Below are 14,668 nucleotides of genomic sequence, written 5' to 3'. Positions count from 1 at the left end.
CCCTGACAGCCTTGCACACTGGCACCAAGAACATGGTACTCAGCCCTATGAGGGTAACTCTAGTGATGTACAATGCATAAGCTGCTGGCATGCATAGTTCCTAACAACATTTATGTCACAAAGATCACAGCTTCTCCAAGTCCCTGAGATCCTTTTTAAATTAAAGATTCGTGGGTTTATTTTCCACTTTATTTTTACTTGCCATGTTGCTTCTTGCCTGTTTATTTATTATTTATTTATTTTTTTCTTCTGCATCTTTCCTGGTACTGTACAGATGGAGCTGAATGACACCAGCCATCATTAATACTTTCTAGAAAATGGAAGGGTTTCATTTAGACTGCTACCATTCCTTGGAGTTGTAAGGAGCACAGGGAGATCAGCTTCCAGATTATAAAACCACACATCTGATTTGGAAAGCCCAAACATTGAAAGCCTCTAATCCGTTCATACTTAGAGTCCCAGGACATAGGAATTTAGCAATAGCCTCAAGTCTACCCAGATAATGTCTCATGAGGTCACATCAATGTCATAAGAATACACACACAATCCCTGTCGACTCCAAGAATCTGCTGGCTGGAAATAAGCTCTCAAAGCACAGTGGAAAATACCTCCCAAGTTGAAAAGCTTGCCTTTCACTGAGGACCTCCATTCCATGAGAAGGAACAGGCTAATTTTTGAAGTGGTGATGTTTGCTTTGTTTTGAGTCTGTGTCTTTATGGTTTAAGTATTTAGGAGGCATAACCACCTAGTGTGTCGGTTTATTTTTGATATTGTAATTTATGCAACATTAATATGGGATGCCAGCTTCAGCTCTTATGCTTACACTCCAGGAGCCAAGTTGCATATTCTGCCAACTCCATTACATCATCTAAAAACCCAAACATTTTCCATTTGCACCTCACTACTGCCCAGCATACTTACAGTCCCTTCTTCTCCCAGGGTGCATGCTTGTGGCTCTCTCTCTCCCTTTCTTTCTCTCTCTCCACACACACACACACACACACACACACACACACACACTCCACAAGACTAGCGCACCTGAAAAGTAGACACTATATTTGAGGTCAAGGTTTGTAACTGCAAGTAATATCTAGAAGATATTACTACTGCTGTGTTGGCTAAAGGATGCCTCCATGTCTGACTTTCCTTTTTTTTTTTTTATTTTCCATTCAGACTGTTATGTAACCTAGTGCATGCCTGCAGCATATGAGTAGAGTGTCTGGGCCTTACTTGCCTCATTCCCATTAAATCTCCTCTGAGCAACACACAGGGGTTTCTTCAAGGAATGGTGGTGGGGGCTCTAGGAGGTTGAGGTATATGAGTTAGCAGGTCATCTTGTAAGATACACATTGCTTCTACTTTGAGTTTTTGAGCTTGGAGGGGGGGTTATACCAAATTCCCCGGCTTTATATAATTTGCAGTAACAGCAAGTTAGGGATTGTACTGGGTTCTGCAGCCTGCCACCCCATCTATTGCAAGAACACACCTTCTGGCAGAAACAACACCTGAAGATGGGGATGTTGTGCCCAGATCTTAGGGTCTCCAAAGACCACCAGTTGCTGGACCATGTATCCAAAAGCAAAGAGCTTATGTTTAAGCTCGGTCTCTCCACCATCACCAATGCAGTGGATCAGCGAGGACAGCCTGGAACAACTACATGGCAGGATTTTTATTTGGGTCTTGAGCAAGAACCCGGAATTCTCAGCCTAGCATTTACACAATTGGATGATATTTAGCAAGAGCAAGCTTGTTACAGAGTGATTGGCTAACTAACATAGCTAACATTAAGTGAGCTATTTACAGACCTCAGGAGTGTTAGGTCAGTGGGCTGCCCAGCACAGACGCCCCACCCTGAGATAAGATTCCTTCCCATCCTAGTGATTACCTCCAGGCTATTCCTTGGGTAGGGAATTTTGTGGTTTTCTTATTCCTGGGACTGGTGACCTAAGGCCTAATTCTTGGGACTGATGACTTTTGGTGGAAGGGGGTCAGGCCTGGTCCTTTCAGGGAGAGTCTAAAGGAAAAGGAAAGACACAAACTAGAAATCAGAGCCACTTCCTAGATACTCTGCCCCCATTCTTAAAAAAAAAAAAATCCAAACACAGGAAGGGGGTTTTCTCCAGCCTTTCTGATTAACAGTTACATAACCCACTCGCATTCCAAATAGACACTTTGCAGCTAAAAGCTCTGCACACAAACTTGCAGATCTATCTGGTAGTCCACTGAGGCCACTCCCCCACCCCCACCACAAGCCTTCACCTGGTTTTCCTTTCTTCCCCGTCCTTGTTGCCCCCAGTCCTCCGGTTCAAATTGAGCTTCAGTGCAGTCATTCCTAATTAATTAAATGGTGCCCCCCCCCGACTTCCTCCAGCACATATCATCCTGATGGCTTTTACTGTACTCAATTCCATGAATGGGAAAGTACCAGGACAGGAGGTGTGGCAAAGGTGGGGCGGGAGGGGAGGAATACTGTAAAACAGCCTGCAAGTGATCAGCCAAGTTCCTACCTCTAACTAGCACATCCAAGAAAAAGCAGCTCTCATTTCCTTTTCACTTTCCCCCCAGACTCCCTAGCACCAAACCTGACTGGAGAGACACTGAGTCTCAAGCCTCTGGGTGGCTAGCAGGAACCTGCTTCCTCCAGAGTGACAAGCTGTTGTGCTCAGTTCGTGAGAACTCCAAAGATCAGGAATAGACTCCGCTGTAAATACATGAGGGTTTTTATTATTGTTGTATATGTGTTAGAACATTGGACACAAACTTCCTGCAGCAGAAGAAGAATGAAGCCTGAAGTCTAGGGGAACAAGGTTGTTAAAGGGCAAAACCGCAAGCAGGGACTTACATGCTTTGGGGTAACATGATTGGGTAAGGGAAACTGACTTTTGAAATGATTGGTTTACTTTAGGCGCCAAACTTGGCCATCTGGGCCTGTTTCCTAGCAACTGTATAACTAGTGGGCAGGGAAAGGATGCATTAAGACTAGTTTCTTTTCCCACTGGACTTAATCTCCATTTGGCAGGCCTTTGTTCAGGCTTGTGCTTTAAACTTTAAAGGCATACCCATTGATTTTTAATTCTTTTGTCTCTCAATACATTATTTACAACCATAATTAAAGCTGCAGCTTCCTCCTGATCTTTACAAACTCAGGGAGCATTCAAATAAACAATCCCTGAAAAAGTGGGTGGGGATCCCACAGCAGCTTCTGACACCTTTTTTTGGGGTGTGTGTGTGTGCAAGTTTTAAACTTTTTATTTTTCTTTCTTTTTTCCATTTTTTATTTTTATTAATTAGAGTTTATTCACTTTGTATCCCCCCTGTAGCTCCCTCCCTCCTCCCATGACACCTTTAAGAAAGGAGTCATTCTTTCTCCCCTTCCCTCCCCCTCCCCAGGCCCATGCTGCAAGGCTGGGTCACTGCATGCACCACTTTAGGAAAATGCCTGGAAAGCAGCAAGCACTCTTTTCTCCCTGGTCTCCTCCTTCAGACACTCCAGACATCAACACAGAATAAACCAATGGCCTGGGGAGGGCTCCTCCTTAGCCCTGGCCAACCAGCTTTGAACTCTGATCACTCCCAACGTCCCCGCAGAAAAGCTGGGAATCGCAGAGAGGGTAGGATTCCCAGACAGAAATAAGTTTGGGTGCTTTTCTATGTTTGTTTGCTGTCGCAGTCGCTCCCTCCAATCATAGGTGGAGCACTCTACTACATAGCCGCCCTCCACAGGCTGCACACGCTCCCTGACAACCCTCTTTTAGGGCTGCGGGCTCTGAACCTCTTGCTACAAAGTTGCGCTTCTCAGGCACTCTGCTCCCCGCTGAGCAACACCACTGCATGCAGCGCCTGGGAACCCAGATTTCTCGGGCTTCTTCTTCAAACACAGCTCCAGCGCTACGGAGAAAAAGCTATCTGCATCTCCCCCTCTTAGCCCTGAGAGCGCCCCCTTTCCGCCCGTCCCCTGAGAGGGGGGACTCAAACAAAAGCCTGGACTCTTGCTGCTGGGGAAGGGGGAGTAGGTGAGCAAGAAACTCAAACAAAAATGGTAATGGAGGAAGCAAGTAGCCACAAACAGACCACCTCCCCTTTCTTAAAAGGACATTACCACTTTAAAGTTTCTTTAACCCCACTTCTCCATCGTAGTTTCTTTTTGGTGGGGGCAAAATCGTATTTAATTTGGACAACCCATCTTAACAGAAAACAAAATATAATCAAGGGGAGGTGGGGTTTGAGGCTCCCTGCTATCAACACTCTGGTCCATCCTACAAGCTTAGCACTGGCTTGCAAAAGTTTGCAACATTTGTTGATGTCCGCAGGGGAGGGGGAGGAGTGACGGCCCCTCAGGGCACGGCCAAGGGGTGGCAGGCGCGTGCACCGGTCCAGGGAACCCCAAGGTCGCCCGCTGACCAGGCGCTCCTCAGGGCTCCCAGTCTCCTCCGGACTTGGTGCACTGCCACCTCCGCTCCGCTATTGGCAGCAGGGTCACAGCTGTCTCCTACCTCGGCTGGAGCACACATAGCTCTGCGGGCGCCCAGTGCCCAGCGCCTCTTTCTTGCTGTCCGTGTTCTGGGTCAGCGGCGTCTCCCTGCAGCAGACTGCTGCTCCCTGGCCGGCAGGCTGCGTGGTCCGGAGGTGCAGGAGCTGACTCCATGGTACCCCACACACACCCGCCCTCGCAACGTAGAGTTCAGCAGAGATGGTGAGTTCTGAGATTTCCTCTATCTTCTATTTCCAGAGCGACTCTAAGGCACCAAAAAAAAAAAAAAAAGAAAGAAAAGAAAAGGAGACGGGCAAGAGCAGGAGGGGCCTAGACAGGCGAGAGCGCGAGAGACCACCCCAGTGGCAGTGGACGCATGTGATGCCAGGGGACGTGAGACTGGTTTGTCCACAGGCAGCACTAGCTAGAGCGTCTCCAGCTGGCTCCCCGCACCCACGTTCCAGACCCCAGACCAGGAGCCACCCAAGGCTGCCAAATTTGGGAGGTGGGGAAGAGAGAGGGAGTAGAAAGAAGGGTTGCCTCCTGCACCCCAATCTGCCATCTCCACTTTAACCCAGCTACAAAAAGGAAAGGTTGGAGAAGTGTGGCTCTGTCTACTTTCCTACTTTGGAGGGCAGTAACTGTGTGTCCCCTATCAGCAGCTAGCTTGGGAGGAGGAGACAAATCTGGTCTCCTTGGGGCACTTGCTGGTAACTGCAGCTCTCTGCACTCCTGGTCTGAGCCTGGGGAGAAACTAAAAGGGAATTACAAGCTGACTGACACCCCCAGGAAGGAGGAAGGTAGGAGGACAGAGGAAGGACATGGCCCTTTTTACTTTGGGATGCAACAGTCTGGGGTTTCCAGTCATAGATATGACTAGGTCTACAATAAATTTCTATGATTTTAGAATGCGTATGGCTAGTCAGTAACTAATGTTATGGAAAGATGTTTCTTTCAGCTTGTTTGCTGTTTTTCTCCGTGAATGATCCAGAAAATATTTGGCATTGCACTATTTTGTGAAGTAAACTTTGGCCAGTTTGGTGAAGGACTCTCTGAGCGCATGAAACAGGCCAAGCTGCATCTGGACTCCAGTGTGCCTGCAAGTTTTCGATTCTCATTGGTACTTTTGATATTAAAAGCACAGGCTCATCCACAGCAGACAGACATCCTGTAGAGGTATTACTATCATTTGGATAACAAAAAAAATCCAGATAATTAAAAAGTCTTATCTTTATAAGGCTTGATTCTGCATTTTCCTCCCTTTGGAGGACACGCTGGCTGATACCTAAGGAAAGCTGAGAATTAAATCTGAGTGCCTCCACCCCAAACTCCAGTGTGCAGTCCCACTACTAATGAGAGGGGTGGTGAAAAGGGAGAACGGATTTCTCTCCCTCAATAGTGAAGCCACCGTTTCCTTTTATTTCCAAAGGCTCTGATAAAATCAGAGCAGTTTTATAACCCCACCTGCTAAGTCTCTTTCTGTTGTTGGTGTGTATATGGTTTCAAAGCTGACCACTCTTCATTGGACAAGGAATAAAGGGTTCATCCCTGAGAGAGGCTAATTCTCCATTTCAGCAGTTGTCTGTAGTTCAGTGTCTTGAAACAGGACCTCTTCCACATTAACCTGTCCATTGATATCCCTATTGTTCTAGTCATGTTTATGTCATTTCTAAGAGAGGATGTTTCATAGCAGAGTTCTTGGATATTACAGAGTTTCTGTCCCTCTTCCACAATGTAACCTAAGCCATAAATACAGGAGCTGTGATGTAGATGTATCCATGGGGGCTGGCTTCCCCATGATCAATTGGTCTCTGCATTGTGTCCAGTTGTGGTTTTCTAAGTAGATCTATAATTGCTGTAAAGAGAAACTTCATTGATGAGGCTGGTGGTAGCTACAGTTACCTGTGTTTTTAAGGATAATATATAGAACGTAGTGATGAATTATGCAGTTGCAGCAAAGTGTTGGCAATAGATTCTGGTTCTATTCATTTGGTTCTTTTATGGTTCTCATTCAACCAATTGGAATAGGTCACTCTAGAAACATCTTCCAGAAAAGATAGATCAGGGAGGCCCTGCCGGCCTTCATCAATTAAGAGGCAGATCTCTGTGAGTTTTAGGGAAGCTTGGTCTGTACAGTGAGTTCCAGATTAGCCAGGACTACATAGAGAAACACTTTTTCAAAACAAAATGAAAAAATGACATAGAATCTGTTCCATGGGATCAGAGAAATATCCCAGAGGGATATGGAGGTAAATTTCTCCTAACTCAACATAGTCACTGCTTCTGCAGTTTAAAACAATGGGAAACTCAAGTGCTGTTCCCCAGGGAAAAAGTAAAAGTGAACTAGACACTCTTGACTGTCAGTCATTATTACTATAAGTCACCAGGATTGGTGAAGCATTTGAACCGGGAAGAGCACAGTGATTAGGTTTATTTTCTTTCCCTTCCTGGTGTCCTTTTGTGATCACTAACTAAGATTTTCCAGTTTCCCAGATATTTGGAGATACAAGAGCCTCCTTTAGACCCTGCTCATGGACAATGTTTGTTTAAAATGTTTGTTTAAATGTTTTAAACAATGTTTGTTTAAAATGATTATTTTTCCTTACACTTAGTTCTCTGATAGGCTCTGACTCAAAAAAGCTACTCTCTGTAGAAGAAATAAGTCTAAAGCCACTCTTTTGCTTTTCTGTTTCTTCTCCCCCCATCACTTCCCATCCAGGAGTCTAGGAACACCTCACCAGTCACAGGCTCCCCTCCTGATGTTGACACCACTTTTCCCTATGTTAAGGTAATTACAGAAAACCTTCGAGTTCATTTAGAGTCCTCTCACACTCCAGGCTCTAACTGTCTCATCCTAATGTATTTGCTAGGTTCCTTTAGTTCTTGGCTCTGACATCTGCATCTCTTTTTTGCAGTATTCTGTGGAGAGCTGTTTGTTTGTCAAGCTTCTTTGTTATTGAGTATTCAGTGAAAAACATATTTTCACCCTGGCCTTCATCTTGAGACAGAGATAAGAGGATGTTCCTCAAAGTTCCTTAAAACATGTTTGTGTGACCTTGGACCATATGTTCTACAGGGAAGTAGTTTTAGAAAACAAGTTTGGCAGTCCCACGAACTTCTTTCTTGTATTGATGTGGCTTGTTTTTGCTTTGCTTATCAAAAAGAATTGTGGAATAAACTCAAGGTTGCAGTCTTACTGACAGCCCTCTCGAGCTGATCCTGAGTGTAGTGTGACTTGTTTTAATTATTTCAGTCCTCACTCCCACCTCAGGAACTGTTCAACTCTGCCCTCAGGCTCTGGCAGTATTCATTCAGTATCAAACATGATTGCTCCCCACAAATCTTTGCAGTAACCTTCCAGATAACTGGCCTTCAGTCTCCTAACCACTCGAATCCATTCATTCTAAATAGCACTGCCAAGTTAATTACCCTGAACTACAAGCTCTCATTTCCCACCATGTCACTCCTATGCTTATAAGACTTTAATGGCTCCCCATTGCCTATCCAATTAGTTACAAACTACAAGGTACTCATGGTTCTACCTCACTTACCTTTTTATTTGTTGTGTATACAATGTTGTGTCTGCATGTACACCTGCATGCCAGAACAGAGCACCAGATCTCATTGTAGATAACTGTGAGCCACCAAGAGGTTGTTGAGAATTGACCTCAGGACCTCTGGAAAGCAGCCAGTGCTCTTAACCTCTGAGCCATTCTCCAACATATCTACCTTACTTATCTTGGCACTCCTGCACCAAGGATGGAAAACAAATCTCATCTCAGGTTGGTTGAAAAGGTATAGGCTGGGACTGATAATTGTTGTCTCCCATGGGTCGAAGAATAGGAAGTGTGGCAAGCATGCAAGTTTGAGTTTGCCAAACTGACTTCCATAATTCCTACATTAAGTCTACAAGACAGGGTGGGCAATGATGCTTCCTTCTGCCTCCTTGGTGTCCAGGTTGCATGTCTATTTTCTCTGAGTGCCTTCCCTGCTTCCCTGCTTTCTCTATTTACTGGCAGCTACCTTTTATTCAAGCTCCAGTTACATACCAATATTTAATCTATCTTGATGCTTCTTTTGATCTGTTGTTACAGGGTCTCTTGGAGTTGAATCTGGTCCCAGACTCCAGAATGACCTTGAATGTCTGATTCTCCTCCCTCTACTTCCTGAGTTCTAGGATAACTGGTATACATGGTCACATATAGATTATATGGTATTAGGCAGTGAAACCAGAAATTGATGCATGGTGTCCAAGTACTCTGCTAACTGAACCATATCTCCCTGTACCTCTTTTCGTTGTTCTCATCTTTATACTTTTAATTATTCTTTAAAATTTTCTTATGACAGTTCCATATATCTTAATCAGACCCACCTCCCCAACTCTCCTCTTCCATTAACCCCTCAAAGCTCCCTTTCTAACAAAGCTTGCCTCAGACTTTCATGTCCTTCTTTTAACAAACTGCCAGTTAGTGTCTTCCATATGCATATTAGTGTGGAGCCATCCACCAGCTTTTGGGCAACCTACTAGGAGCCACATCCCTGAAGCTAATGTCCTTCCTCAGCTGCTAACTGCCAATAGCTCCTCAGTTAGGGGAGGGGCTCACAAAACCCCATCAATGTGTAGCTTTCTTTCAGCATGCATGCTGGTGTTGGTCAGCTTGATCTTTGACTGGTCATCATAGAGGCTATGAGTCCATAAGTTCAATAGTCATGTCAAGCCAGAAGACGGCATTGCACAAAACTCTCACCCACCTTCCATCTTCCATGGTGTTTCCTCAGCCTTTGGGTACCTGAGTTGTAGTACCTAGCTGTACCCCTCCTAACACATCTAATACTGTCTTTGTAGGTGTTTCAGGATTATTTGAACATTTATATTATCTTCCCTGGGAGATGATAACCATTCTTTTTTGTTGTTTGTTTGTTTTTGTTTTTCAAGACAGGGTTTCTCTGTGTAGCCTTGGCTCTTGGCTGTCCTGGACTTGCTTTGTAGACCAGGCTGGCCTAGAACTTGAGACCCGCCTGCCTCTGCTGGTATTATAGGCGCTCGCCACCAAGCCTGGCTATGATAACAGTTCTTAAAGAGAATCACCTTGCCCTTGTAGGTAGTAGGCAGCCATTACAGTTAGTGGGTTTGGGAAATGGAACTGAACTATTCAGAAAATAACGTGTCCACACAGTGATCCCATTACACAACAAGAATGAGAGCCTGCACATTGCAAATTTCCATCACTTGGAATAAGACTTTCCTTCCTGGATGAAAGATTAGCTGACATGTATGGGCTGTTAAAATTTATATATGCAAAAACATTTACAGTTATTTTCTTGCATTTTTTTGGAGAGAGAGGAGAAAATAAAAATGATGGCAGCATATATCAGAATTTTCTTGGGAGTACGGAGCTTTCTACAACACTCACAAATACAAAGGACTCAGAAAATTAAAACTGAATGCCTAGACAAGTTTCTTTCCTTCTTTTTCTTTTCCTTTTTTTAAAATATATTTATTATGTATAATGTTCTGCTTGAATGTACTCCTGCCACCTGAAGAGAGTACCAGATCTTATTATAAATGGTTGTGAGCCACCATCTGGTTGCTGGGAATTGAACTCAGGACCTTGAAAGAGCAGCCGGTGATGCTCTCAACCTCTGAGCCATGTCTCCAGCCCCAGTTTCTCAAAATAGCTTCGAAAAGCTGAAGTAGAGCCATGTGCTGAAGTAGAATCTAATGAGAATGTAGTCCTCCTGGGCGTGTGACAAACCGCTTTCTGCTCCTGTAGAGGGTGTGGTCGATACCCAAGGCCACAAGAGCCCTTAGCCTAAACCCAAAAAGCAAAGCTTGGGCTGGATAACCTTTGTATTAATGTGATCTGACTGGCCCTTACAGCCTCAGGTTTTGGTATTCAGTCTTCAGCTGGCCATGGTATTTTGAGAGGCTTTTGAATCTATAAGAGGTGAGGTCTAGCTGGGGCAATTAGATCATGAGGTGTTGGCCTCTGGAAGCTATGGTGGGCACCTACTTCCTGCTGTATTTCTCTGCTTCGGTATCCATTATCATGGAAACAGCTTCCATCATGCAATCTTGCTGCCACAAAGGGAGCTACCTCACCCAGTTGTGTCTGGCCTGATGGTCTGAAACCCTGAGCCAAAATATATCTCTTCTTAAAAAAATATTTTCTTCATGTGTATTAGTCCTTTTGGTGGTAAGAGCAAACTCAAGCATGGTAGACTCACAGACTTGAAGAGGTAGAAAAGGAAATGGAAGCCTGCAGTAATCACGTGGGAAGAGCGGCCCACTCCATCTGATCCCACTGTTACCAGTGAGGAAACTAAAGTACAGAGAAGTGACTTCCTCATGGTAACCCAACTGATCAGGAACATTAATTAATTTTATAGGGATTGGTTGTTGAAATGACAATGGCTTAGATATGCTGGGTTAAATAAAAATATATTTGAATTATACTTAATTTCAGCTCTTTCACCCTTATTTAAAAGCTGACCAATATGAGCTGGAGAGATGGTACTTTTTCTTCTTGCAGACAGCCCAGGTTCACTCCTTAACACCCATTTGGTGTCTCACAACTATCTGTCAGTTTAGTTCCAGGAAATCCAGTGTCCTCTTCTGAGTTCTGAGGGAACTCAGCATGCATCTGGTACTCATACATACATTCAGGCAAAACACTCAGACACATAAGAGAAAGTTAAAAAAAAAAGTTAATCTGACCAGGAGAACATTTAGATTACTGTATGATTGACATTCTAGATCTATGAAGCAGGGCAGTGTAGACTGTTTCTGGCACACAGTAGGTATCTTAAAGATTTATTGAGAGTCACTGTGAAGGCTCAGCTACAGACACCCTTGAGTTAACACCTGTCTTTTCCTTTCTTAAAACTCTAATCGTGCTTCTGCAGTTTGCAAGGTATCTGGCTGGGTGCTAGGAGATGAAGCTCCTGTGTGTGACATGTAAGGAAGGTGAGACCTTCAGGCAATAGAGCTCCCTGCCCACCTTAGCAGTGCTCAGGGTTGAGGCTGAAGTCTGCTATCAATCAATTGGTAATGGTCTTCAGGGCTTGTGGCAGGGAGGGATGGGTCCTGGGCAGCTGGTTCCCTCTGATAATTTCTGGAGCCAGTGCTGTGGCGTTCCAAAACAGAAAAGCCTTTGACAGCATGTTGCCTTTCCTCCCCTGGTGAAGATCAGCTTATTGTGTGCATGTGAGTCCATTTCTGGACTGCCTATTCTGTTCCCGTTTGTCTGTTCTTTTGCAAATACCACACAGTCTGGTTGACTGCAGTTTCGAACTGCATTTTTTACTCCACACCATTGGTAAGGAGGGAAATATGAATGCTCCATATGGCTAATGGTCATTTTATTTGACAGTGCAGACTGCTCATTTCACATTTTAGTCTTTCACCTTCTGAGCCTCCTTTCCAGGGATATTCATTGATAGATATTTAGCTTCATAGACATTTAGCTTTTATGACCAGTTATTTCATTTAAAAAACACATGAAAGGCACAATAGAAGATTCTAAGACAAGTCAGGCAGACCATCTGCCCTCTGTAAGGACATAAGACAAGTTCATATGCACTTGAGCTTTAAGTCATGAGTTATTCAGAGCCAGGGTGTTGCTGGGCTGGTAGAATGATTGCCTAACATGCACGGGGCTTTGGGCTTTGTTCCCAACAGTGTATAAACGAGGGTATGACACCTGTAATCGTAGCACTTAGGCATGGGAGATAGATCAGAAATGCAAGGTAATCCTCAGCTACATATTGAGTTCCAGGCAAGCCTGAGCTACATTGGGCCCTATCTCTGAAACAAACAAACAAGTCAGCATTAAATACCACAGAATAGATTTAGGTAAAGTGTCTGAAAAATAGGTCAGTATAATAAAGCTTTTTTGAAAAACAAGCATTTCATGATTGGTATGCAAAATAATAAAAAGAATATAAAGTTGAGAAATAGTTATGTTTATTAAAAAGATGGGCTTTTTGAAAGAAGATTTGAGGTAGCTGGCTCTATTTTTATCCTCCAAATATGCTGGTTCATGTTAATTATCAGCTTGACAGAATCTACAATCACCTGGGAAATGGACCACTGGACACACTTTTGGGGAATAATCTTGATTACCTGAATGAAGAGGTATCACAGTTGGATCACAGCCTGTCTAAGATGAAGAAGGGAGGTTGGACACACATGCATCCATCCCTTGCTCTCTGTTTCTTTATTGTGGAGATAAAGCTGCCTCGGGCTCCTAAGGGTGTGTCCTCCCTCTCATTGACTGAGTCTTGAACTGTGAGCTCAAGTAAACCCTGTCTCCCTTATGTTGCTTTTATCAGAGTATTGTATATAGTGACAGAAAAGAAATTAATCATAGAATTGTAAGCATACACACACTTGTCTACTAAAAAACTGTGGACGGATTGTTCCTTGGCCAAGGGATGTATTGTTGCCTTTAGTATAGGTCAGGGCGATCAACTTAGAAATGCAGATTCTCGGGTCTCAACCTAATTTTCTGAGACTGAAAAGTCTTGAAGACATGCTTTCGAAATCTGTGCCTGGAACCAGACACTTCAGGTGTCAGTTCTTCCCAAAAGTTTGAGAAACACTATTGTAGGTCCAAGGGCATCTGAACCATAAAAACACAGATGCAGACACATGAATGCTCTAAGAGTGAGGTCCACACCTCTGCACCTGATGATTATTTGACTTGTACTTCCATAAGCTCCAGAATTCCCTGCAGCACACAAGGAATCTACTACAGTTGGGTCTAGGATAACTAATTATTTGGGTGGTAATTACACATAAAGAGCTTTTGAAAATTGTATTATCCTGGAGAGATTTGGGTAGAGATAAATTTGAATATGAGAGAGAGAGAATCACTATCAAACTTGCCTGCAGCACTAATGAATCAGGATATCGCTTTCATATTGAAAAGCTAGCAATTTAGGTGGAAGCCTGGTGAAACTGATGAAGAAATCAACAAGAAATATTTTCTACTTACTCGTTAGAAGGGTTACAAAGACTGCAGCTCTCATCCCAAAGTCTACATCAGGAGAACCATTATGGGTCAAACTTACCTTTAGAAATATTTCAACTGGGACTCTGTTTCCCCATAAAAGCATCCCTTCACCTGAAATAGGTTGACCATCTCATTATTTTTTTTTTTAAAAACTCCTTTCATGAATTTTTAAAGATATAATAATTCATTTAAAAATTTTTATATGTGTATCTCTACATATACACACAAGCATGTGAGTGCCCACAGAGGCCATTAGAGGATGTTCTAGAGGTATCTTGGGGACGGAGTGATCTCTGGAAACTGAATTCTGGTTATCAGCAAGGTCAGAAAGCAATGTTAACTGTTGAGCCATTTCTACAGCCCTCATCACATTTTAAGATATATTTTAGTTACCTCAAATACTTGTCTGTGTATGTGCTGTCATGATCATGTCTATGGAAATGCATTTATGTGTTCCAGCATGTTTACACATGTGTGGAAGCTAGAAAACAGTGTTATGGTTAGATACTACCAACGTTTCTTCTCTCCCTCTCTCTTTTTCTTAGTATCTCCCTGTGCTCTCTCACTCTCTTTTTCCCCTTTTGGAATTCCTTTTTGGCCTGCCAGAAGCCTGTCTCTGCCTCCTCAGAGTTAGGATTACAAGTGAGTGCCACCACACCTCGCTTTAGTATGTGAGTTCTGGGAATCAGACTCAGGCTGCCTCGCTTGCAACGCAAGTCTTTTACTCCAATTGAGCTATGGCCTCAGTCTGCAGCATGTAATTCTTATACACAACAAACATGTTCTCCCCACCCCTCAAACTTTTCAGCTTGCATCCTAAGCACTGACTCTCTCTCTCTCTCTCCCTCCCTCCCTTCCTCCCTCTCAGCAATCCCCATCCCCGCCAGTATGTGTCTGTGTGTTTCTTAGGCTTGGTTCTGTGTGTTGACTCAATTTTCTTTTTTCTTTATCGCTCTTGTTCTTTTCCATGTAGTGGTTGACTGAAGTATTCATTTCTCATAGTAAAAGCACATTGCACTAGAGAGGAAGTCCGTCTTCCAGGTAAACCTTACCTCTCTTCACGTTATGGAAGTCCACTGGCCTAAAGAAGTCCTCTGGTTTAATCCAGAATTAAAGAGTAGAGAAGTCATTTGTGATCACCTGGAGGCATTGCCCATCTCTGCCACCATGAAGTCAGTGA

General features: G+C 43.7%; 1 protein-coding gene across 1 annotated transcript in view; it reads left to right on the top strand.

The window, feature by feature from the left end:
• Window positions 1–4,384: 4,384 nt before the first annotated feature.
• The window catches only part of LOC110544647 (rhox homeobox family member 1-like), a 97,336-nt gene continuing 87,052 nt past the window's right edge, over window positions 4,385–14,668 (top strand). Inside the window, exon 1 of the mRNA XM_060374599.1 lies at window positions 4,385–4,693. The gene's annotated coding sequence lies outside the window, so the exon portion shown is untranslated. The remainder of the gene's footprint in view (window positions 4,694–14,668) is intronic.

The sequence above is a fragment of the Meriones unguiculatus genome, chromosome X (genome assembly GCF_030254825.1).
Source record: "Meriones unguiculatus strain TT.TT164.6M chromosome X, Bangor_MerUng_6.1, whole genome shotgun sequence".
Lineage (NCBI taxonomy): Eukaryota > Metazoa > Chordata > Mammalia > Rodentia > Muridae > Meriones > Meriones unguiculatus.
The sequence above is the reverse complement of the archived record's forward strand: the minus strand, read 5'-3'. Positions and strand labels throughout refer to the sequence as shown.